Source organism: Agelaius phoeniceus, chromosome 12 (assembly GCF_051311805.1).
Source record: "Agelaius phoeniceus isolate bAgePho1 chromosome 12, bAgePho1.hap1, whole genome shotgun sequence".
NCBI classification, from domain to species: Eukaryota; Metazoa; Chordata; class Aves; order Passeriformes; family Icteridae; genus Agelaius; species Agelaius phoeniceus.
Window position 1 is genome coordinate 7752501 of NC_135276.1, and position 26793 is coordinate 7779293.

The following is a 26793-nucleotide window of genomic DNA, read 5'->3' on the forward strand; positions in this document are numbered from 1 at the left end:
CTGCAGACACACTTCCAGCAAAACAGAAGTTCATCAGTATATGGATGTTATTTTACCAACCCAGTAGAAGTAGCCATCAGCAGAGAAGAGGAAACCTAAAGCAGCTTGGAACATCCAGAGATTCACCAACAGGACAAACAAGCTGGAGGGAGTCAAATTTTCCAGGACCTATTTTGCCATCAATACTTTGAGGGGAGTTAAGGATACAGGAAAAGAAAAATATCCCAAAGTGATTATTCAGCCAAGAGGACTTATGCTCCTAATTGCTCGTGTGCCTTTGAAAGTTCCCTACAGCTCTTTGCATTCAATTTTCTCTTATTTTGAAGATCAAAACAATGATGCAAAGTGCCCCTATTTAACTTAAGTGTTCTGACAAGGCACACAGACTATTCTTCAGCATTTGTGCTGTACGTAGCCATCAGAAAATCACACGTTTATTATGCATACAGAGTTCTTGCTTGATTGGAAAGCATTTTCCATATTTTGCAGGGCAGCCCAGCTCAGCAGCCAAGAGCACAGCTCCTCCATGGCAGACGCGGTGCGAATACTCACGGCACATCCCAGCAGAGTCCCCGGCTGGCTGCACATTCCCAGCCCTGTCCCACAGCCTTATCCCTCCTCTGAAGCCTGGAGCAGGTGGAAGGACTCTGGAAGGACCATGCTCTTGGCCTTTTCCTGCCCAATTGCACAAGGTTAATGAGACCTGCAGAGGAATCTCTGCTGGAGACAGGGCAACGCGAGCCTTGCAGAGCATCACATCTGGAGTCCAGAGGCGCCTGCCTCCCCCCTTTGCATTTGCTTCCCACTCCCTCATATGGAGCAGGATCAGTGATTCCCCTTTGCAGAGCTTGAACAAGGACTGGGGAAGAGGAATAAAGGGGAAAGGAGATTCGAAAATGAAGTCTAGTTATTTTTTAATCTCATACCTGAAATTTATAGCATCATTCTCCCCTCTGAATAAACAACTATTCTGTCCCCTCCAATTACAATGCACAAAGCTGACTGCTACATGCAATGTCAAATTTACACTGGTGCCTTTTATCAGGATTTCCTTTCATATTGCTCTCTAAGCAATGACTTTGTAAGGAGATTAACTGCATTATATGGCACACATTAAACAAACCCACATGTATACAACACAGCTTTTAAGAGATTTCTCTTTTCCCCAGGATAGCCCTTCCTGTCTTAGAAGGTCTTGGTTTTTCTTGGTTTTTAGCACCTTATCCCTCAAGCACTGTTCCACTACCACCACCACCAGAGAGGAGTTCAAGCCATATCCAGTATCCATCAATACTGCCAATAAATCAGGTAGAGGTAGATTTATTATTCTTATTCCATGAGGAAATTGCTGATCAGCTCTGCTTGTTATCCGAGATAAAGGCTACAGGAAAAAATGCAGAGACTTGCAATAAAGGCAAGGCATACATTTTCCTACAAAGGAATCTTCTAAAGAGAATTCCTTTAAAAAGTTCATTCCGTTTTCTCCTTAATACTTGTTCTTTTTTTCTTAAAGGTATTCTCTCACTAATTTCTACAGTTTACAAAACCCAGACTAAATAAAACCTGACAAAAACAAATCACAATCTTCCCAAGTGCCATGCAACCCACAGCAACAAAACTGACAACTTTATATTCATTCAGTGACACAAATTGTGGCCACCATAGATGTTTTCCAAGGGACTATCTAGCTCCTGTAAGCACCAGGTTCCAGGAGACTGCCCAGAGTAGCAATTTTTTGCTGAAATGGATCCCAAATACTCGTGTAGTTGGAACATGGGCAGACTCTTCCTTCCCACAGACTTACCTGGTACCAGGCAGTGACACCCAACAAGAGAACCTGGGTGGGTGAAGAGCCAGTTTTCTCCCTCAGGTTGCTTTGTTTGCTTTCCAAGGACTCAGCTGGTTCCTCATATGGGATTGTTCCATTTCATGTTTCCTGCTCACATCCACACAGCACTGTCATCTCCCAAACCTGCAGATCTGGGATACTGGAGGGGCTGTCTCCCACCGCCACTCCCTCCTGCCTTCCCTTGCCTCTTTTCAAGACTGTGGAATGTTTATTCTCCCAGCTCCTTTTGCTATTATCACATCTCTTCCATCACCTGTAGTGCTTTTCCTGATTTCTATTGCTCTTTGCCACATACTTTTCCTTGACTTTCTGTCAACTCTCCTGGCATCCCTGAAAGTTTCCATTTTTTAATTCTCTACCTATCAAATCTACTAAAAGAAAATTCTGCAGAATGACTGATCTTGACATACAGGTCTAAGAAAAAAAGGGGTTTTTTTAAATTACTATTACAAATACTGAGTATTATTACTGAATCAGTAAATGAAAAACAGATAAAATATGCTTCTCTTTTTGTAGGGGCTGAAATAATTAAAATGCATGATGTAATTGTCCATACTTTTTCTGTGAAAATAAGAAACCTACATTCAACAACTCCATGTTCAGCTGTTTTTCCAGCTGGAAAGATGGAAAAAAAAATTAGAATATCCATTCATTCTCTGAAGAGGAAGCAACCAATCTTTACACAACACAAATTAGTTTATCTAGAACTAATATTTTATATTTAACATAGAAGCTGATCCAAGATCTTGGCTTTATCTAGATGAAAGGCAGGCTGCTTGTATATTGGTGAGGCAATCCTACTTAACTAAAGCTAGAATTTTGTACATGGAAACTACTTCTATAGGAGCAAAATTAAGGGGAAAAAAAAACCTGAAAAGTCTGAAAGCAGTCATCAGCCAAACCTTTTTTCAAATGGACATTTTCCAGGTACCAAAATGATGAGAAGGCATTATACATGCAGCCTAAGAATTTATTGAGGTGAGGCTGCACTGTGTTCATGTAACCAGAAACATCAAGTTTCCTTCCTCTAGGGTACCCCTCTGGGCTTTAGGCACGCAAATGATGGAACATTTGCACCTGGAAAGAGGCCAACAAAACAAAAATGTCCCTAAGATACTAGAGTAACACACATACACACCCACATCTGCAGTGAGAGATTGATTTGCCTTCCAACAGGAACTACAATCCTACAGTCTCTATGACCCACAGACCTCAGGAACAAAATTATGCTCACTCCTTACAAAACCATATCTCAGAGTGTACCCTTTGCCCTCCCAGAGGGGCAGGAATGGGATGCTCACCCATTCCAGGGTGGTATTAGAGATGTGTCCAGCAGGAAGGAGGAGCAGAGCCAACCCCCTCATTATTCAAACACCCATGTGATGCTGGGGACACCAGAAGCAAGGAGTCACCTTGGCCAGGGCCAGCTGCAGAGTCAGCAATGGAGCCTGTGAGCTCCTGCTTGCCCTTTCCAGCCCCAGGGAGGGATTCTGCCTCTTCCTCAGCAGCCTCACACACTGAGCAAGCACCACTGCAGGTGACTTCACCACGTGGCTTTGCTTCCCTCACACACACTCAGGTGTGCCTGCACACATGCCGACACAGGGGCACATATTCTGATCCTTTCATTTGTTGCAACACTGCATCCATGGTAAATACATCCATCCTGCTGCAGTAAATCATCATTTTACAATGGATATATACCTATATTATTACTGTAATACTGATGTACTGAACCATTAGTATAAAAAAGCAAGCAGGTGATAAAAATGATGCAAAGACTCCCATAAAGTAGGAAACAAAACCCAAACTACTGTAGCAAACATTAGCACTGAGATAAGTAAATTAGTGATGATTCTGGAGATAAATTAGTGGGTAGATAGGAGTAGGTAAAGTATATGTGTCTGCTTGTATCTTTTCCAGTTGGGAGCTGTGAGCTGCCTCTTCTAGAGTCTATGTAGTGTCAGTGCAATAATATGGATGGATATTTAGGACTAGGCTATGACCATGACTCTGAGGCAATTGCCTTCCATAGAAGTCAGCACACCAGCAAATTTCATCCTTATTAACTTCGCTGCTTTTATACATCGCACTAATTAAAAACCCTACCATAAAAGTTGCTCTCAGACACTTTGCATAGAGTAAATATGCTGTGGGAATCCAGTGTAACTGCAAATTTGCCTCTAAGTAGAAAACAGTCAGTGACCCTGAAGAGATCAATTTTTAGGCAGCCATACAAGGTATCCATGGAACAGAAAGATTAACTCTTCTCAGCACATTTCAAGACTCCCAGTGAAACCAAATCTTCAGAGAAAACATAAATTCAGAATGGCTTTGGAATCCAAACCTAATATATGGAGAAACTTTCAAAGCAGGTCATTTATTTGACATAATTGTGCTAACATCCCTTTAAGCTGTGCAAACCAGAAAGATCATTTCAAAATATTAACTTATTTCTTGCTATCAACAACAATGCAATTAATTCCCCTCAATAAAGATTGTTTTTGCAAAAGAGCAATAAGGTGCCTCTGCAGGGGGCATCATTATCATTAAATAATCACACCCCAGGAGACGGGAGGCACTGCGCTGCACCATGTACATTTTAGCACTCCAGAGTATGATTAGTTTGTGTTAACCACACCCCAGAACAGCTAATTGGGAAAAGACTATAAATTGAGGAGGGTTCTGGATTTCTTTTATTTTTGGAACTAACAGGGAAGCCAGGAGGCTTTTACCAGTCCCATGGAAAAGGTGGCCATGTGTGACCTGGCAGGGCCATCTTGCTCTGGCTGTCACTGGAGCCCATGACACCAGCCTGCTGTGGTAATGCACTTTCATATCTGCAGCCTCAAAAAATTACATGAGCCATCCCCCATGTGTAACAAGGGGGCTAGGTGAGGACTTTGGGATAGTGTGTTTTCATATGAAAACCAAACCAGGCCCAGCTGTTCTGCTCAGATAGAATCATGGAATCATTAAAGTTGGAAAATACCTCCAAGATCATCAAGTGCAACCTTCCACCTCATACCATATCAAGAAATGCCACATCTACTCACTTTTTGAACACTTCCAGGGATGCTGATTCCACCACTGCCTATATATATGCAGGAAAACACACACATATTATTTTAATAAAAAGGCGGCTTCTTATCTGCTGGATGTTTTATATCATTTTGGACAGTCTGCTCTGATATATGGCAAACCTTTGGAAATAAATGGAATGTTTTAAAAATACATCCTTCCAGAACATAGATAATTGGTTTGCATGGTGCTGGATTCCTGGGGACTCAGTGGTTGGGTTTTTTTTCTCTGTTTAAACCAGTGGTCTTTACCAGAACTCACCCTGGCAATTAGATACCCCTGCTATGCATGGAAGCTGTGATGATTACACTCTAGATTTGTCAATTTTCCCCTGCTGAAAAGAACACGTAAGAAAATTGTGAAAGAGCCATCTCACAATTTGGTTGGGAGTAAAGCAGAAACCATCTCCTCATTTTGGAGGTGAAATTCAAGCCTGCTTTGACAGCCTGAGGCATGACTTCAAAGGCAGCTGCATGGGCACAGGATCAGCTCTGTGTACCCAGAACCATGAGCAAGGGGAAAGAAGCTCAATGCCCACCCCAGAGTGAGCCAAGTCTCGCTGCTGGAGTCCCAGCAGCCCTGTCTGGGGACACTGCAGGCCCTCAGGAGTTGCTCAAGATGTAAGGGAAGCAGGAATGCAGGAGAATGGAAATTCCTCAAGGGATGGTGGGAACACCATAGAGATGCCCCCCATGGCTGTGGAGGGCACACACCCAGGACAAGGCCACACAACCAGGGACAAAGAAGATTCCACAGCCACCTGAAGACTGTGAGAATCTATGGCCACAGCAAGTCCTCACCACACACAAACCCTCTGGGGGCAGGGTATGATCCCTGGACCTGTGCAGAGCAGATTAGTGAGCAGCACTTGTTGCTTGTGTTCCTAGCCTGGGCTATCTCTATATTCAGTGCTGTTACCAATTTCATGTCAAAAATTAAGACTGAAAATTTTCTGCAAGACCTTTGGGCTGGATGCACCAAGTCTTACCAAAGAGCCCTCCTTCCTCCTCAGGAGCCAAGAATTTTGCTGGGTTGGGAGTGTCATTAAAGCTGAATTAGCAAAGCCTCTCCCATTTGTGGGTCAGACCAAGATGAACAATGGCTGTTAAGAAAATAAGACAAAAATGGGGAAGGAATTAGAGATACAATAATTCAAATGAAACAAACGATACCATATGCATGAAATAGCAATATAATTATAGTTAACACAAGTTATTTTACAATCAATATTTAAAGTATTTTATCAGGAGTGTAACTGATACTTCATGACTATGTATGTGCAGCCAGTAAGGTATAGATTTATAAAAATGAGGGTTATCATAGCTTCAGTGTAGCAAGGCACAACCGTTTTAAAATTGAAATTCTCAGATTTTATCAGTTATCTCTTTCCACAGGATAATGTAACTTTACAATTACTTAGCTCATAAAGAACTAATTTCATTCAGCTTCCAATAAATACTTTCAAAATAGGAGTCTATGGCAAGATTTCTTGAGTGGTCGAATCATGAACAATAATGGTCATACAGACTTTGAAGGAAAGTCTTGATAATGAGATTAATACCTGCAGGCTTCCCTCACAAAGATGTAGTTTTATAAGCAATTAATAATATCCTCCTTTTTCTATTTTTTTGTATTACAAAGAAAATAAGTTATTGATTTCAACTGCAAAAATAACTATTTGCATAACATTGTTGATTGTATGTTCTACTAGCACAATCAGGATTAATTGAAGCAAAATATTTTATTATTTTTAAATGGGTAAAGATTTTATATATATTAGCATTTGAATCTGATTAGAACAGTCTGTTTACCAGCACTATTAGGAGCACAGCTCATATTACCATATTCAATCCACACTATGGCATAAAGCCTTCCTGTTGACACCTCTGTACAGACTTGTGGGCAGACCTCTGAAGGTATTCCTACATTTTAAAAATTATGAGTACTAGCAACTATTTCTCAGCTTTTCTTAAATTTTAGATATGATGTTCTTAATTAAATATTGAGTGAAACAGCAGCCAGTGATCTATGGGAATTTTGCCACTGATTTTCATTTTATCCACCTGATAAACCCCATTTTTAGCCCCATGTTTGAATGTGGGAGGAAGCTCACCTGGCAGAAGGGCAGCCAGAGCCCCTGAGTGCAGTCTGTGTCAATTGGTGATGGAGGTAGATCCCCTGCCTTTAGGTGGTGCTTCTGCTCTGGGAGGGAAGTGTCAGGTGCCACAAGTTTGACAACCTGGATACACCCCTGACCTGCAACAGGGCAAAGCCACAAGGCTGTGATGAAATAATGGAATTCCCACCATGCTTCAACCTTCTCAACTGGGCATATTTCTAAACAGATCACATTTGCTATGAAACCACATCTAAACTTTATTTTATATTTAAATTGTATGCATGGTTACCTTAAATTAACTAGTTTTTGAGAGCAGCTTTTCAGCGAATACAACAGTTTCAAATGTAGAACTGAGGCAGCCCAGTGATACCACTTTTAAGTTGATGAACTAGTCATGCAATATACAGGCTCATTTAAAAATTTATATTCATACTCAGGTTCTCAGTCTGAGTAAACACCAAATTCTTTCTGGTTCCCAGACTGAAAGACTTTTTTTTTTCCCCTGTAGTTTATTTTTAAAATTAATTCATCATCAACCAAATGACTGACATCACACTGAGCAGGAGCTTTGGTAGCATCTTTTCTCATCTGATGTTTCCCTCCAGCCACCAGCAGCCAGACAACACGTGTGCTTTGCTGGGCCAGGTGTCTGAGAGAAAGAAAATGCATCCTCTGCTTGAAACAGCAGCACTGGATTGCTGTGGCTGGGAAAAAGTGGGAGTTCTACTACACTGGAGGTAGGAATGGATCACTTCATGTGCATGGTAAGATTTCACCTTTTGCTCCCCAGCTCAGCCACCATCAGAACATCAGAGTTGGTTTTTTGTCTAGCTGAGTTATGCACAAATTTTGGACTGTCACCAGTTCAGGAGAGGAATCTCATCTGATTTGTTTTCTCATGTTTGCTTTCCCTGAACAACTCCCAGTTGAGATAGATGCAATCAGAGATTTAACCAGAGAATTTTCAAATCTTCCCATGGAAATTAACTTTTTTTTTTTTTAATAGTATGAAAGAGAACCTTTGGGGGGGTGACAAGATGGCCAGAGGGAGTGTCAAGATTCATGGACATTAGGCTTTAAAGATGAGTACTATTTAGAACTATTTCTTTGCCCCAGTATTTGACTAGCTCAACTTGCTAGCAGGAAAAAATAATTTTAAACTCAAACAAGTTCTTGAATTTCAGCTGGTTTGAATTTTTTAAATCTCTGATAGTCTGGCTAGTCATCCAACATGAATAGAAACAAAATAAAATGACATAGGACCAGTCCACAGGCAGATTAACAGGCACAGAAAGCACAGAGAGAAAAATGCAGCAAAAAATTAAAGGAAAATTCTAAATATCTAATAAATCTGAGAACTTCATAAACATTTTACACAGAAGAAACAAAATATGGCAACTAAATTATGCATTCAGAATCGTATGCTTAACTGGGATACTTCGCACTTGGATTTTGGTGAATGCCGCTTTTAATTCCATTGCAGATGTTCGTATTCATAACACGACTATGCCCAAATTTAGCCAATATCAAACTGCTTTTATATGTATACTACAAATATCAAATGCCTGCAAAAGAGGCAAGAATTAAAAAGTAGAGAATATAAACTGGACTGTGAAAGAGGAAAAGGAGAATAGATGAAAATCATTTTTAGAAACATCAGTCCTTGGAAAAATCACTATTAGCAAATTATCGGTTGCTTCTTCAAATAATAAGACTTTTAATCAATATGCAAAAAAATAATCAATTCCATCTCTCATTTTTTTATCCTTCTTTCTTTTGCTTTCATATTTTATGTACAGTAACTCACATTTCTCAGCCCACTGTGTAGCTATGAACTGAAAGCAAATATTCAGACAGTAAATGAAGCTGCAGTTTGTATTTATAATGCTCCTATAACTATGTATATATATATTATACAATCTCAATCTCTGTTAAAAAAAGAAGCAGTTCAATAGAAAGAGATCATTTTATTAAAAAATCATGAATGCAACTGCACTCATTCAACCTTAGAAATGTTTTGATGGCTTTTCAGCGCTGCAATATATTTAGATGGGAATATGTCATTAATATAAACAGCAGAATAGAAACTATTAAACTAACACAATTTAAAACTGAGCAAACCTGAGTATTTGATTAAAGTTTTTGTGCATTCTATACACTTGAACAGGTAACATAGAAGCATAATATTTTTGTTGATTTTTAATTTGTTAGAAGTATTACAATTGAAAAGCTAAATTTTCCAGTAGTTTGTATTTAGAAATTAGAAATCTGGACCTGTAGGAACTTCTTTAGTCTTATTTTCCAGGCTATACTCTGAATTTCAAGTGAAGTTTAAGACAGAAAGCAGCAATGATGCACGTTATAGGAACCATCTTCTTTGTTACAAAGCAGCACTAAATGTGCTGAGTTTGAGTCAGTGTACATTTGGTAACTTTCAGTGATAAGAATAAAATCCAATTCCATATATGCTTAATGCATAAAGAATTTTTTAGAAGATTTGCAAATAAAACACCATGGTTAGAAAGGTCATCCATTAATATGTAGTCAAGCCTTTAATGGATGTGTTTATTTTTCTAGACTGAATAATTAGCTGAGCATTTTTCCCCCAGAATAACATTGCATTGCATAAATGCAGAGACTTGCTTACTAAAAACAATTTAAATTGCACCTCGCACGCAGTATGTGCAACAACTGTGCTCCTCTCTCTAGGATATTAGGGGTAAATTTTTAAAGCAGTGCACAGAACATAATCTTGTTATTTCCTAAATGGATTTGTGTGCTTAAGACTCACACACAGCTTTGAAAAATTACCCCTTCAGAAGATTGACCTGGGCAAGGAACTGGAGTTTTAAACCTGGATTGAAGCAGAAGTTGTAACCCAGCTTGGCAGCAAAGGCTGGCTTAGCAAAACGACTTGCTGTAGTCATACTACTGTTTGAATGGCCAAATTAAAGAAACTAATTCTTATTCTAATCACATCCAGTGGAATTCTGATATGCTGACACCCAAAATTATGGCTCTGTCATTAGAGAGAGAATGAGTGGGAATGTTTTGAAATTTTTTCTGTAAATTATGAAATAGACAGGGGCCCAAATGACAAGATATGACACTTTTGTTTTTTGATTATACAGTTAAAAGTTTTTAGTACTCAGCTTCATTTCAAGGGTGAATCACATCAGAGTGGATCTAATCCAAATGAAATACCTTTAAGATTCTTACTTCTTCAACTATTAGAGATCTATCATGTCTCCTGCATGAAGCCTCATTTTCGTGTTAGAACAGATGGGCAAAATTGTCATTAACAGAAACTGACAACTCTAAAACTGAAATATAGATTTAGAAAGAAATCTAATGAATTAAATCAATGTTATTGCAATGAAAGCCAAAGAAATTAATAGTGATTTGTAAAGTTACCCTCTATTTTAACCTCAGTATATTTTAGTCAGTGTGATTTTACATTCACAATACCTTTTCAGACTCATTGTTAATGTCTTACTGTGTAATACACTCTTGTCTTAATATATCATCCATTCTTAGGAGAGTAGGACTCCCGGCTCCATTCAACCAGATCAGCCTGCAAGATGCTGAGAAACATGAAAAATCCAAATTCAGTTGCATTTCCCCCTGTCCTGCAGCACAGAGGCAGTGGCACTCAAGTTTCATGCACTTCTAGAGCAGACCCCCTATGTTTACACATTTCTAATCAAAATTACTTACAAGGATGCTCAAAACTCACTTCAAATAAACACTTAGTTTTTTTAAAAGCTTATTTAAAGTATATACGTCATTTCTTTCCAGCCCCTTATCTCCAAAATGAAACATTTTCCAGCTAATATGTCTTGCTAGATATGTGGGGGTGGTTTTCTTTTTTCATTTGCATAGTAATACAACAATTAAATTTTTGGATACAGCACATATAAAGCCCTGAACGAGGACAAGTACCTTCACATTGTCCAAGGACACTTTGTTGTGAAACTATGGAAGCCACTAGGCAATATATCAGATGGTTATAAATTAATTATCAGAGTCAAAAGACTCATCCCAAATTGCAATGGGAGCAGAAGCAACACTCCCAAAAGCCCTCCCAGGCGGAACAGCTGCAAACTCTGCTAGTCAGAACTGCTCTCACCCTGCCCGTGCTCACAAAGCTGCAGGAGTCTTGGTTTAGACAACTTTCAACAAGATAACTGTTTTCCATTTAGCCCTTTTTCTTTCTCACATAGAAAGGTTTGTTTTGGTAATCTGCAAGGAAAGAAAAGGCAGAATTCCATAGAACCCCTTTACTTTTGTATGTACAGGTAGGCAGCTGCATGGAGTCTCCTTTCCTAGGGTCTTCCTCCCTCAAAACCATCTGCACACAGTCCTGAGCAACGTGGTCTAGGGGACCCTGCTTGAGCAAGGAGGTTGGACTAGAAGACCCCCAGTGGTCCCTGCCAACCTTACCTATTCTGTGATTTAATAGCACCAGTGTTTATTCATATTGCAAGGCAAGGCTTGAAGTAAAAAAAGCAAAACAAACTGTACAGCTGAAATACTCAAAATGGTGCTAAAAGCTCACACCCAACAGCCTGATGGAGAATTCAACAAGAGAAATGAGGCTTATGTAACTGGTGATACTAAACCTGAGTTAAGAAAACAAAAGTATTTGTGCTTGGTTTCTTTTTCAGTAACCACTCAGAAAGGGAAGAAATACAAAATTTGAGCTGAATCCTTTAAAGCCAAAGACCTGCTATTTTCAGCTCTATTTCAAACCACAGTGTCATAAAACTGTAGCTTTGCGTGTCATGTTTCAGCAACTGCTGTTTATAATGTCATGCAAGACCAATAACATATTTGATTGTAAAAAGTATTTATTCAATTGTCTATTTTACCAAATAAAATCTGGACTCAATATTTCTACTAGCAGGTTTATATCACTTCCCAGTCCTACTTTCTTTGCATCTCTTGGCTGCCCTGCTTTTATAAACCCAGCAGTTTTCTGGCATCTTGCTTTCACCTGCTTTTGTAGTGGGTAGAGGCAAGGAGAAGTCCAAAGAGGTGTGCAGATTGCAGCACATTTGTCAGCATGGAGATAACAACAGGCAGGGTGAGAACTCTCCTCCCCTCACCCTGACTGTGACCATTGAGTCACCAACAGGCATAATATTTCATCTTAGTTCCTACAGAGATCCTGAAAGAATCTCAAAATAGATCCATGATATTGGGTCTGGAATTTGCTTACAGATATAGGCATAGGACCTTGTCCAACCCGATGAGGAGTCATCAGCTGGCTGACAACTCACTCACCATACGCGCATGCAAAGCAGCAAACACACATCAGCTGCTTTGGAAAATAAGGTCTGTGGAAGAGAAAGAATCAGAAAATTATTTCGGAAGCTCAGAGACTTAGTAATGAAGGCAGTGTTCAAAAGATACTTAAAGAGCATTACAGACAGAGTAAGGGTTTAAAGCGCTATTTTTAGTAATGTTCAATAAAACATGCATCTGCTATATGTTTTTGATTTCATGAGGAAGCTTTTTCTTCGTGACACTACAGCAGGCTTGTCAAACTTCAGTCTGGTACAAATCATTTGATTGAAAAGTGCGACAGAGACACAAACAACAGGATACCACCTCCAGAAACCTCTTTTTGTTTCCAAAAATTTCCATTTGGATTCAGAGGCTGAGGATCAAGCCAAACAAAAACACGGTGTGCCACTGAAATGAAGATGTTTTATTGAGAGCAATCTCGTGCCAGCAATATCCGTTATTCTCCCCACATGCAGCAAACTCGCCCATACATTTTTTAAATGCAACTAACCTTATTTTATTAAGCAGATCAATCTAGAGTGGAAAGCGTGATTTTAATTGCAGTTTTGCGTGTAGCAGTGAGAAGATTTGAGAATTCACCATGCACCTTTTGGGGGGCTGACCACCCCTCCAGACCCCGCCACACTTCCCGAGTTTCCTGGTGCTGGCGGAGCACCCCAGACAGGTGTGAGGTGTTCAGCACAGCCTCACTCCCTCAGGCATTTGCTCCCCTATTTACACACCCTGGGTGCTGAGCCAGCCCTGAGCCCTTTCCCTGCTGCCCAGGCTGTCTCAGACCCCCAAGGGGGGAGGGAGAGCCAGGCAGGGCCCCTGGATCTCTGCAGCTGAGTGCCACAGGCTCTGCCTCCCCAAAATGGATGCGAGGCAGTGATCTATTTTACTCCTTGTGATTAGTGCCAGACTAACTGTTCAAAGGGAAGCCAGCGCTACTTCACTAATTTAGTCACATACAATATTAGGTCTTTGAAATATGCCTTATGTACAGCCTGCATTACCTTCTACAGACAAATACAAAAACATGGTCAACATTTGCAGTAAAATTATCATAGAAATGCCATCTGAAACCTTATTTCCTTTTGCAATGTGCATTTCACAAATAACTTGTATTAAAATTATGTTTTACAGGGCAGAAATAGAAAACAAATACTCCTAGTAATTTAAACAGGCATTTGCATAACATGACTAAAAACATGTTAGAAAAAGAGTTCTGCAGCTGGAAGACTGAGGTAAAAATACAGATACAGTGATTTTAACACTGAATGTAAAAATGTCTTTTAGCTGCCATAATTAGTGAATTAAAGTGTACTTTCATCAAAACCATTCTAACTAAGATTACTATTATTGTTCTCACATGCTGCTTCCTGCTTGTTCAATAGCACAGTATTAGTAACAGGTAAATCACAGATTTCCAGAAAATCTCTTCATTGTAACATCACCCAAAAATATTACCTCGTTCAAGCCTCTGCCTTGCAAAAGCCACTTCCTCTCATGACAAAATTGTTATTTACAAAGCCACACTCTTGCTCAAAGTGTTTTAATATTAATTATGCCTTTTGTTTAAAAACTGGATTACCCTGTGACACGGGGGAGTTTACAGGAGCACAGGAGCAGAGTGATGCCAAGCCCAGCAGCTCTGGGACCTGGGAGTGCTGTTGGGTGGGTGCTGGCCAGATTCTGCTCTCGGTGACAGGCAGGAAGGTGCCACTCATGGCTGGGCTGAAATTATAACTAACTAGAGAAATGTTTCCTACCAGAATAAAAGAGGCAATGGAGGCAGATGCATGGGGGCTGCAAGGGCCATCAGGAGCAAGTCCCACTGGAGGAGGGAAGGAAAGAGGCAGTGGTCACTCCTGGGAGCTGAAATAAGATTATCAATGGACTTCAGACAGGCCACATCAGACCCAGCTTAGGCGAGATTGGATTAGGTATTTTAAGCCTTCCGGCACGAAATTCTTCTATGGAGAACTCCTCTGATGGTCTATAGGAACTTGTAGTTCTCATTTAAAAAAATTGTGCTATTCTCTACAACACAGAGATTCTTAAATATTTAAAAGCCTCCTCCATTGGTTGTTCATCAGATTGATTACGATGCATATTTCAGCAGTTTTTTTCTAAAAATGCTCATCAGAGGATCAAGAAACGAGGTGTTCTGTGTGCTCTACATTGATTCACACTATTTCATTTTAATTCCAAAATACTGAATTCAGAAAACTGCCAAGAAAACAAAGCAGGAAATGTTTGTGTTTTGCTGTATGTTGCATATGCTCTATGGTAACCAAGAACACAAAAGAAATAGATGATGTTGCATTTCTCAGCCTATCATTCACTAGCAAGCAAGCAGAGGAATAAAAACCAGAAGCACTGTAACTTCCCTCTGAGTACCTGCATATTTTTCTTCTAACTTGGTAAAGAACAGAAATCTGACAAGCTTCATATGCTACTTACCTTGTTTGAGCTCTCTCATTCAAATTAAATTTAAGTATAATTTCACCACCAAAAGAATAAAGCCATGCATATATCCTGAAAATTAGCATCAAACTAGCCCAGTTTAAATACCTTTGTGAAGGGTTAAAGAGGGTGGTTTTACTTTGCCTCTACCTTTGTGAGAAAAGTTCAGAACCAAACAATCTTGTCTAGTTTGTACTTTCAAGGATACAGATCAAATGTATCTTATCACCAGATAAATCTGACATTCCTATCACCTTTGAGGCACACTGAATGCCTGCTGTGTTACTTTCCCTCCTAAATTACCTTCACAAAATATGGCACCAATAGTTAAATGAGTTTATTAGTGGTATCTTGGTGATTTAGAGGCAAGAAATGTTTCCTTGACACTGCACATTGTAAAATACAACGTCATCAAAACCAAGCATTACCCCTCAACCCAGAAATTGGCTTTAAGATACAGAGAGCTGGGATGAAGCTCATTACAAAATTACAAAAGGGCTTTCTTTTCCTTCCTTCCACCTAAAGGAAACCTTTATGCAGGAATAGCCTTCTAGGGATTTTCCATCCTACCCCTCCATGTTTGAAAGGAGATATCATGGCACCACAGTGGTTCTAATTTTGTTTTTACTCTGACTGAAGAGCATGGAACAAAAGCAGGTTTATTTAATTCTATTAATATTAAAGGTGGATAGGCAATGGTGCCTTTCTTGTGTTATCAACAGTCTCAACAGTAACTTAACAACACTTACATTTGAGGCTACAATACAAAAACATTAAAGATGATTTCTGTTCACTGACACCACTGCAGTTTTATCAATGATAAAAGCTACTATGTGAAGAGCATCTTTTCTCCTGCTATTTTAGCCCATTAGCCAGAATGGTTAGAGGTGACAGAACTTTTAGTGGGCTCCAGCATTGATGCTTTGGTAATAAAGATTTTTCTAGCAAACAAAGGTGACCATTGGTGTTAACATGTACTACTCAAAAAAATATTTGGAAAGAGTCAATTCCTAGCCAAAGAATAATTTTAGCTAAAAAACAAAAGGTAAGCCTCCTAGACAAAATATTTTCTTGCCTCCCCAGTGCATTTTAAGGACAGATAAAGGCTATTCTGCAGAAGAAATACTTCAGAAACAAAAAAAAATACAAGGTTTCAAAAGTAACCCCAGGAATATAAAATTAGCTTTCCAGTGCTGTATGTCAATTTTATGCCCTTCATCTAAGCAGTTCAAATGAACTTGCACTCAAATGTTATTAGATATTGGTGCCATGGCATTTATATTTCCAAGTATGCAAGGGACACGTGCACACGAGCAGAAGCACCAGGTCTAGAGGGCACCATTATATTCCTGTTTATTTCCCCAGTTACAGCAGGCTACAAATGCATGCTATTTATTGTTATTTGTCTCTTTGCAGACATTCAACCTTAGAATTTTTATCTTTCCCTTGTAATTTTTCTGTTTTAATACTATCATAGAGGGTGCTACCAGTCTGATTATTTCTTGGCTTGCATCGCCTCATTTGAAACTGTTTCCACCCAAACCTGTTTGGTTCAAAATGTTAGTGACCAAAATTTCACCCTTGAGAAATGAAAAGTGGAGAGACCAATGATAGTGAGGAATTTGAAAGTCCCCCAAGTCCATTTCCAAGCAATAACCCTTTACCATTTCCACCTCCCAGTCCACAAGAAATTCAGTGGGCAAAGTCAAGGCAAAGACCCCATTCATCTTTCCTTTGTGTTTGCAACACCAATTGCAGCTCTGAATTGATAAACTGTTATTGATATTAGAGATCAATGAGATTAAGCATGTGCTTAACTTTAATCACATAAATAAGTCCATTTCTGAATCTGGGCAGCATTATCCATCACTGGGCAGAACTAAGCTCTTTCTGGATAATTAACACTTCATTTGCTTTGCCATGGTCAGTGGTCCTCACATATGCTATGAAGAATTGTATATATTAAGAGCCTGGTTCAGAATCCAGAGTCAAGTACATTCTTATCTGACAAAGTTTCTTGTACCAGGGAACAGCCTGGAATCATTGGCATTGCTCAGTCCTTGCTTTGCTAAAGTGAAGGGATGCCACTCTGCAGAGTCAAGGAGGAAAATGAAACCTGGGCAAGGACCTGAATGAATTACTATTTGAGTAATTAACCAAGCCCTATGAATCCCACTGTTGGATTCAGTTTTCCTTCTCATTAACATTCTTTTATACTTTCAGTATAAAAGTCTTCAATTGAACACTGAATAGGTTTTATTCATCTCAAAAAAATATATATTAAAGTTAAAACTGTTGAGTTCCTGGAATTTAAATCAGGTAGAAATGCTCTTGTGCAAAAGATCTGATCATTTTATCAGTTTGGTTTGGTTTGGGGGTTTTTTTATCATAAAGTTAAGCATATTCAACACACTAGGAGAATTTAGTTTAAATTTCTAATTATTCAAATACAGACGAAATGCTGCTTTATTACTTAGTATATCTTCATTAATTATCAGTGTTGAGGATGCATTTTAAGAAGTTCAGGAAGTTTTGAAGGCACTTTTTTAGTGGCACAAGAAAACTCTCAAGTTTTTAAGAACGTCGTCATGATTAAATAAACATTTCATTTTATGCTTTAATTTTAACTCAGCTGAGTCGACAAGACAGAGTGGTAAAGGAGTCTTCATGGATAAAATTATCCAAGAAGCAAACACAACTGAAAAAACCACAAAACTTGCAAATACTTGTGTTTTCCTCTAATTGCTTAGAAATCAACTGCTACAGGACATAAATATCTGAATTGATTTTCAATGCTAGACACCACAATTCTGAAAAGGAAAAATTATATTTTTTTTTTAAATTTACAAGCTGCATATAAAATTCGTCACGCATTTTGATCCCACTTAAGCAACCATTAATGTTCTCTGTTGGGGAACACAACGCCCTGTTCACCTCCTGACCCATTGGCCTCTTGGAGAACAGGACTGTGTGATCATTTCAAGAGCTGTGTTTCACTTGTGTATTTAAATAAAAGAAAAGTTGCCACTGACAAGAACAGCCACCTTGGTATGAGCCCCTTGATCACATGCTGTTAGCAACACAGCTCTGGATGTTTGAAGGAAATGATCAGGGAGCAGACCACACTCTGGAACTATTTCCACACATTCAAATACGGCTGTATCCATGAAAAAACAAAGCTTTGTGACCCTCTTTGGTCACAGAGATACCTTCTTTATTAGAAATAAATTAACAAAAGTGGCTTTGCACTGCTGGCGTTGCCAGGAAGCTCTTACAAAACGCAAGTACCAAAGAACAAAAACGCCAGCCCTGAACAGTGCACGGGGGTGTGGGAGCACAGCCTTGTCTGGAGTCAATCACAGCTTTAATGGCCCACATTTGCACCCATTTGCAGTTGGGAAATAGGAGACTTCACCGAGCACATTGCACAAGCAGGGATCCCCAGCACAGAGATGTTCCTGGTGGAACAGGACAGGGAAATGCACCCCGAGCTCAGGAGGGGAGGGAAAAGGGTCAAACACAGCACAAGCGCACTGACTAAATGTAAGGGCACAGGACTTTGTCACCTGTGTGTCCATGCCAGCCTCTCTTGCTACGACACATCCAGACATGATCCATCACTCAACAGCATGTGCCTCGTGTCCCATGAAGGACAAGAGGCAGCAGATAAATCTGGTCTAGTCCATATGGTGAGGAAGAAGCCTTTTCCCCCAGCCTAAAGATTAACGGCAATTGTCAGAAATCGTAACAGGGGCCAATGTAAGGATAATTTTAAACTTCAGAAATTCCTAAGCGGTTCATCATGCCTTGTCATGAAGTAATAACTACATGCAAAAGCTGAATTTAGTGTTAGACAGTCTATGGGGAAATAAAGGAGGTGGGATAAAAAAAAGAAAAAGCATGCACTTCAAGCTGAATTGGTCTGCATTTCCCAGTGGTCTCAACAGCCCAACAGAGCAGCAGCAATGCCACCACCCAACACTAAAAATGATCCACAAAGACCAAAGCACACAGCCCAGAGGCAAAGCCCAGGAAAATGTTTGCATTCCCTCCGAGCTGAAACATTCCATGGGCAGGCTTCAGCCTCCCAGGAAAACACACCACAGTGCTCAGCGGCTATTTCTAACCTCTGGTTTGCTTCCAGTCAGAACTCCTCCCCTCTTGCATCTCCTGCTGCACAGCCAGGGTTTCCAGCAGCCTTCTCCCTCCTCAGCCAGTGCCAGACTCCAAAACACTTTTCTTCTCACTTTTTCTCTCTTGTCCTCTTTGCCCTCACTTTATTCTTTTTCCTGACTTCTCTACTGCAAGACAAATATCCTCATATCACCATGATTATACCCATAAAAAGGTTGCTTAAAAGACTGCAAATCACCCATGATATTTAAAGGGTGTCCTTTTAGGATTTGGGGAGGGCCTGTTTGGAAAGAGAGGAGGAGCATGGCCCAAGGCAGCAGCTGGGCCACCAGGCAGTGCAGATGGGCTCCTCAGGAGCACTGGGGCTGCACACCAAGAGAAGGTGAGAGAGGATCTCACCAGGACTTCCCATGGCCATGGATCACACCCAGAATGGGCCACAGAACTCACCAGTAGGTCAGTAAGCCACCAGAAATGCCCCAAGCCACAGCAGCAGTTGCCAAATTGGGCAGAAGCAGGGCAGGCAGCAAGATCAAACCCCTCCATGCCTTGGTGGGGCTTCACTGGCTGAACATGGCCATGATTACCCCCCAGGACTGCACATACATGTGATGTTTCTGAATATAAATAAATAAATACATATATATAAGAGAGAGATTTACAGTAAGAAAAACACAGCCTGCTAGAGAGATTATATGAGCAGAGGAAGCATGCCAAAAGTGGTTGCTGTTTAATTTCAGCATACATACTGCCTCAGGTACAAACAAAAGTCTCAAGAATCCCATTTAAAGCTCTAATCAGGCTCTTCATTCATTTTCTAATTGGTAGAGCCTGATCCTGCAGCATCCAAATGAAGAATCAGGAAGAGCAGAGATGCAGGTCCAGGCTGGGGTCCACCTGCAACACATTCCTAACACACCAGAGACATCTGAGGAGGGACTTCACCCAACCACAAAGCACCACAAAGCAAAGAAAGCACCTTACCAGTGAGGCTGGTGACAGACTAACCTTGGGACTGTCTTTAATACTCAAATGCTTCATTCCTTTATTTATTTATTTTTTTACTCACTGCCAGAAGCTCAGTCCCAACAGAGCAGTCAGCCATGAACTCATCCCCAAAGGAGTGAAGCAGTTTGAATATCCTGTCTTACACTGGCTGGGAACACATGAGCTCACATGACATCAGAGCATCTACTGGGCCACCACAATGGTAAAAGAGCTCCTGGAAACAGGGCAAGTTTGTTTGGAACCATTGTGGTATTCTCATTGCACAGGCCACCATTAACCACCTGCCAACGTGGATTTGGGGGTTTTTTACCTCATTGTTTTCCATCAAGATGCATATGAAGGGCATTAATTGGACAAAATCCAACATACAATCAAAGTGACCTTCCTAATAGTTTTTTATACACCACAAAGAGTAGCCCAATATGTTTCAGTTTGTTGTTTAAAAAAAATAGAATAAATGTTTCTCCCTTTGTTGTTTAAAGAATCACTTCTTTTAATCACTACTGAAAAAATAAACTAGAGATATTATTTTTCATTCTGTGTTTTTAAATGGATTCAGATGAGGAATCAAGAGGAAATCTCATCACTTCTTTGTTCTTATGAAAAATCTCAGACTGAAAGCATCCAGTGCCCTCTTGTTATTGTCAAGCCTAGAGCCATTAAGAAGGTGGTCTTAAGAGATAAATAGAGCAGTGATGCTTCACCTCCTTGTTCAAATGGAGGTTTCAATAAAGCATTGCTGACTTTTTGCAGAGGAATTATTTTGCTGCCTTTGGGCTTTAGGATACCAGCCATCCAGAGAAATCTTTTGACATCAGGATGAGATCTACTATAGGTAGTATTTAATCCTTTAAGACTAAAGGATTAAGCCAGTTGACCAGGAAGAGAAATTAGATTTAACACCTGGAAAATTCAAAGCATTTCCAACCTTCTCATTCCAGGGTTGCTCTCATAGTCTGGACAAGAACACTTACATGGAGTTTAGCTCCTACATTTAACAGAAAAATACAAGTTTATATTGATCTAAAGCTGAAGACCTAGTACAGAGATGACATTGAAATACCACAAAATGGACTAACAGACATTTTAAGTAAAGGCCCAGAAGATGGGGATCTTTGTCACTTCTAGGATGGGGACATGCATGCCCAAAACCAAGGCCAGCATTCATGAAAAAAAGATGAGAAAGCATGAAATGGGTGTGCTGGACATGGCAGCCATGAGCAAGACCTGGGAACAGTTTGCACTTAGCTGTGAAATAGCAAATCTCTCTAATTATTTTGCGGCTAATCTAGTCATGCCTGATGAAATCTGCTCTTCAGATGGCTCATACTTTTTGCTGGCCTTGTCCAAACTCACATCTCAGCCACAAGGAACAATCACAGCATCTACAGAGACAAGTCCATGAGACATAGAATGTATGTCAATAGCAACAGTAAAAAATGGATTCTCAGAGAAGAAGGAAAAAATCTAATCATTTAGGAAAGAAAGTCATTTTTAACTCCCAGTATGGCTTTGCTAAGTTTATGCTGGGAAGGTGTGGTTCGCCCTTGTTCTGGGCAAATACCATCACCAGTGACATCCAAAACATCTTGGCTTCATGTTTGCTGTTCTGGGCAGTCCTCAGACATGCAAAGTGAGCCACAGCAAAGCACCAGCTCTGTGACACAGCAGAATTATTGATTTAACTGGTTTGTTTCTGCCTATGTTTAATTGGCTATGTTAATAGCATTTTAATCCACATTTCACTCGTATGTGTCTGATAGCACAACACTGGTGTGGCTGTGGTGACATTTTCTCACCATTGCTGTCTGTCATCAAGCACCAGGCCAGCACTGGGAGGCTGACAATACCAAATGCTTTGTTTAATTAGGCATACTTTACACTATACTGTACAATTCTCCAGCAATGGCTGATTTTTTTTTTTTTATTAAATAGGCAAAACCATGAAAAACCTTTAATCAAATAGCAAAGATTTCAGTCATCTTTTAACACCAGTACTTAGCATTTCTAAGCATTCACATGAAGATTAATGAGAACTGAGTGGGGGGGAAAAAAACCTGCTGATAAAGTTGGAAAATCCCCTTTAAAGTTGATGCCAAGCAGCATATCACCAGAGCATCAAGCAACATGATTACCCAAGGTATTCATGCTCAGAAATACTTTCTCCATGAGAGTTAAGATCACCTCATCTCCAGACAAACGCTCTACAGGTCTGTCACAAGCAAACATTGGCCCATGAGAGATATTTCCAGAGGATCATGGTCAGCCAGAGACAAGGACATTGCATGTGCCTTTGGGCCACCCATCTCCCAAACACTGTGGAGCCTGAGCAATGAGTAATTCAAAGAGAAAATATTAAGACATTAACCAGGACCTCTCCTAAGGGTCTGCTGCTGCCCAGGCAATGAACTCAGCTCACAGAGCTTAGAGGGCTCAGCTGGTTTTGCTCAGTTCCAGATCTTTCCCAAGGAGAGAGGCTTGGCACAAAGCGTGGCCCTGGGCAGACCCTTCAGACCATGAGCAGCTCTCCTCAGCCTCACAGCCCTGCCATGAGCCAGAGAACCTTTCACTGTCTGAATGCTGGCCATGGTCTACAACTTCTTGGTCCAAATATTGGTTGCCTTCCACCTCATATTTTGGTCTGACTGCCCTCACCCTCATTTTTTTCCTGCTATATAATCCTGCTTTTGACTCCACTCCTTCAGTCTCCATCCCTTTCTCACAGTTTGTTTTTTCCTCCCATTTCACCTTGCTCTCAGATTAGTAACTTAAAGCAGAAGTTGAAAAGCAAAAACATCCTAAATTAATTTGGCATCTGCGCTATTTAACTGCATCAGATGCCCTGTTTAATTACCCCAATACTATTGTACTATTACTTTGGGAAAAAAATGGCACAGGAGTGTGCTACAGCTGCTTCCACAGAATGCACTCTATATAATAATCAGGACCAGAAATACTTCACAAATAGGGAACTCTCTGGGCTGTGTATGAATCCCAGCTGGCAGCGGAGCCGTGCATTCAGAGCTGGCCATGCAGGCACAGAGGGGCAGCTGGGCTCTCCCAGCCTGGGACCAGGGCAGCAGTGTCTGCTGCAGGTAGGGACCATCCCAGTGCCCAGGCTCCTTCAGCAAGACACAGGGCATGTCTACACCTGCCCCTGATGGTGGAGTCCCCCTGCCCACCTTGCAGACCCCTGGTCTGAGCATGAGACAGCTTTGGAGGGAGCCCTGCCTGCAGCTCCATAAGGCTGCCTCCCTTAGAAGGGCAACTTTCACAGCAAACACATCACAGAACATGTGAAATGTTCCCAGGACAAGGTTTCCCACAGTGCCTGGAGGTGTCTCAGTGTGCTCAGAGGCACTGCTGAGGTCACATTCAGCACAGGAGAGCAGACAGGGTTTCAAAGGGGAGGTAAAGTGGGGCAATGTGCACAAACACACCCACTGTCTTTTTGAGAACCATAGAATGAGGGGCAAGATCATGGAGAACAACAAAAAGTGAGCAAAAAGTGAGACTTTTCCAATTTTCTGTGAAAGGTGAGAAAACAGATGAAGATTTTTGAGAGCAAACATAACACACATACATGCACATACATACCCGCCATCTCTAGATCCTGGGGAGAAGGCAAGCTGCTGCATTGTGTAGAGATTCAAAATGTAGAAAATCAATTGTAAATCACGCATTCTGGATTCTTTGAGATGAAGTGTAATCTGATTTACAATGTTACAAAAAGAAATTAAAGTTAATTCCAACATGATTGTGGGTATACCGCAATTTAATACAACCATGCTGTGGCCTTTAAATCTCCACATTGCAATATGCCAACAGTCATTACTTTTTTTAAGTTTCATATTTTATTTTAAACTATAAATTGGAAATATCACATAGCTTGTTATTTACATTTCAGAATTAGGATCTCTGCTTAGAAACACAGAGCTCTATGGTGGAATACGATTATTGTGCAACTACCATACAGTTAGGATAGTTAAAGGCACTCCACTTCACCTCATCATTTTTTCTGCTTAAATATTATGCCACATTCTGATTAATACCAGACCAATAAAATCATCTTAGCAATCTGGTTAGAGTCTTTTGTCTACCCAGATGGCCTGCAATGTTAATGTGTGACAATTTCAACAATGAACTAGGACTGTTTTATGGAACCAACATTTGTTCCACTGCTTTTTCTTCTTAGGCTCAGAATTTTGACACAGATGGTACAAATTACTCAAAAAAACAGAAATGTTCATTTAGAAGGCTTAAATATGTGGTTTTACTCAGGCCATCCGAATCTTTTACATTTACAATTCAGTAAAGTTACTAACAACCCTGCTGTAATTAAGGTCTATAAAAATCTTCCCTTCTTTCCCACTTGCTTTTCCCCTTACATATCTACAGCATTTCATTATGCACCCAATTTATTAATATTTATTCCAGTTCTGAAATGTTTTTAATTTTGAAGGATTTACACTGTTCAATCTTGCATCCGATTCTTCGTACCTTTCTAATTATGGAAAAGGGGGGGAAAAACATTTAATCTGTAACCACATCTCAATCCCCCTAGAACATACACTTTTTTAGATCTTAGAGTAGAAAAAGAAAAGATAAAACTATGTCAGCAGCTTCTGGCCAAACAGCACAGCATTTTCAGTGAAGCAGAAGATTTTGTAATCCTGACTTTCCATACAGATACACAGGAAAGAGTAAAATGTCTCTGAGAAATTACAGCAGGAAGAGGAAAATAACAGGATTCTTATAAAGTGTTTTCAAGAGGGAAAGGGTCTAAGAGAAGCCCTGGACAAGAGACAGATGCACTTAGAGTTTGAGCCTATAAAGGCAAGAGGTTATTGTGCAAAACTGCCAGAAGACAAGAGAGTTAACATAGAGCAACTGCTCTGGAGCTTTTGCTGCTACCCCAGGGAAAGGCAGCTGGCATAGGCTGTCCTGTCCAGGCAGGGTCACGTCCTGCAACACCAGAGCAGCTCCCCCAGACAAGGTTCCTGCCTGTACATCCAGGCAAACCACCCCAGGGGCTCCCCAGAATGGTCTGGCCACACACAGAGGTGTGGAGGAGCACCCCAGAAGCAGAGACCCTGCTCTGCTCCAAGCCCAGGCACCCACAGTCCTGGCTCAGGGCACTTCAGCCCAGCAGGGGCTGTGGTCTGCAAGAGCCTTTGTGCTTCCAGAAAGTCTTTGGGGTTTGTGAGAGAGAGGGCTGAAATCCTCCACGCAGGTGCACAGCACCCTGTGAGTCCCCACAGCAGGGTTTGCTTCCAGCACATCCTTCCAAAGTGGATCCTGGCACCAGGCACAGCCCCAGAAATCTCATGCCATTTCACAGCACTGCAGTTGCCAATGTTTATTTCAGTGCCTTCAGCCAATTTACCTGAGCACAGCTCTTCCTTTAACACTTGCAGCATCTGTGTGCAGCTTCAGCATCATTCTGATGCTCTGTTTTTTCACAATGTATGATGGCTTGGTTTTATTATTTAAACAAATAATTTAAACAATAAAATCAAATTTAAAACCCAACATAAAACCCCATGACTGTCCTTTTCAGGCCTTGCAGAAAGTACACTATATGCCTGATGCTCCAATTCATTATGATATTCTATTAGATCTGCCAACAGAAAGTGCATTTTGAGTTTCTAAATGTTGTTTCCATTAGAATCAATCACTCCATGCAATTAAGCCAATAGGCTCTCACCATTTCTGCTGTTATGAGCTAAACCATCCTAAATATATTGACAGCTGTCTCCTGGAAGATGACACAAATTAGGTGGAGGGGGCATAAGCCTAAATGTCACCAGTGATAGGACAACAGTCATTCTTTCAGAAATCCACCTAATTTTCATACCCCATAAGGCATGCTGTAGACTTTTTTATGCATTGGCAGCATGCAGTAATCGATGTTTTGCATATTACAATCAATACATGCTTAAATGTTTAAGTTTTGCATTCTTTTGCGATAAACATTGATATATTACAAACTATGTAAAACTGTTCATTGGACTTTTTGTTTGCAGCATGTACTGTATCATTCAGCAAATAAGTGAGCTAAATATTGTTTGTTACAAAACAGATGTCACATGAAATTATGCCATATGTGCTATTAAACATTTTTCTTTCTTTTTTTTTTGTAACAGTGAAAACCAAGATTTCGTTTCAGAAGTGAGTGTATTTGGCTTTTCAAGGACTTGAAGCATGAAAACAACATCCCTAAAATATTTTTAAATCTGCTGTGCATCTTGTAATCCAGTTTCATAGGTGGAATCCAAGTGTTTTAAATGTAGATACATTAAAATAATAAAATATGCTAAATGTATGAATGCATTACTACTTCTCCACAGGTTCTGCTAATTTATCATAGAGGACAATAAGAATTTTCTAGTTTATTCCCACTACTTAAATGCTAAGACTTTTATCACATTGGTACCTTTAAATACATGTTCTTAACTTGAAAATTAATATACCATTTTCAGTCACCTAAAAAAAAAATCCAGTTATTGGATGTAAACATATTTGTGAATAGGGGGTGTATGGGATTCACTGAGGTCAGGGATGGTCAATGCAGACTTGCTTCAGGGTGAAACCCAAACCCAGTAACTCTGCACAAGGAAAAGGAACACGTTCCAAGATTCAACATTAATTGTTTTGACAGAACCATATATGTGAAAGCAGAGCAATCTATATCTCTAGACTCTCAAAGTGTGAACTCCACAACAGAGTGAGCAGAATGCAGGAAACATGTTGCTAAGAGCCACGCAGTAAAACAAAATCTGGTTGCCACAAGAAGAGTGACATTGGCATCAGAGGCAAAGACACTTACACCCACAAAAGGAAA

The 26793-nt window shown here is 40.2% G+C and overlaps 1 long non-coding RNA gene across 1 annotated transcript in view; it reads left to right on the forward strand.

Annotated features, from left to right (window-relative positions):
* LOC143695080 (uncharacterized) overlaps nt 1-26315 on the forward strand; it is a 57233-nt gene extending 30918 nt beyond the window's left edge. The window contains exons 2-3 of the long non-coding RNA XR_013183989.1: nt 7655-7813; nt 26096-26315. This is a non-coding gene — a long non-coding RNA (uncharacterized LOC143695080). The remainder of the gene's footprint in view (nt 1-7654; nt 7814-26095) is intronic.
* The last annotated feature ends 478 nt before the right edge of the window (nt 26316-26793 follow it).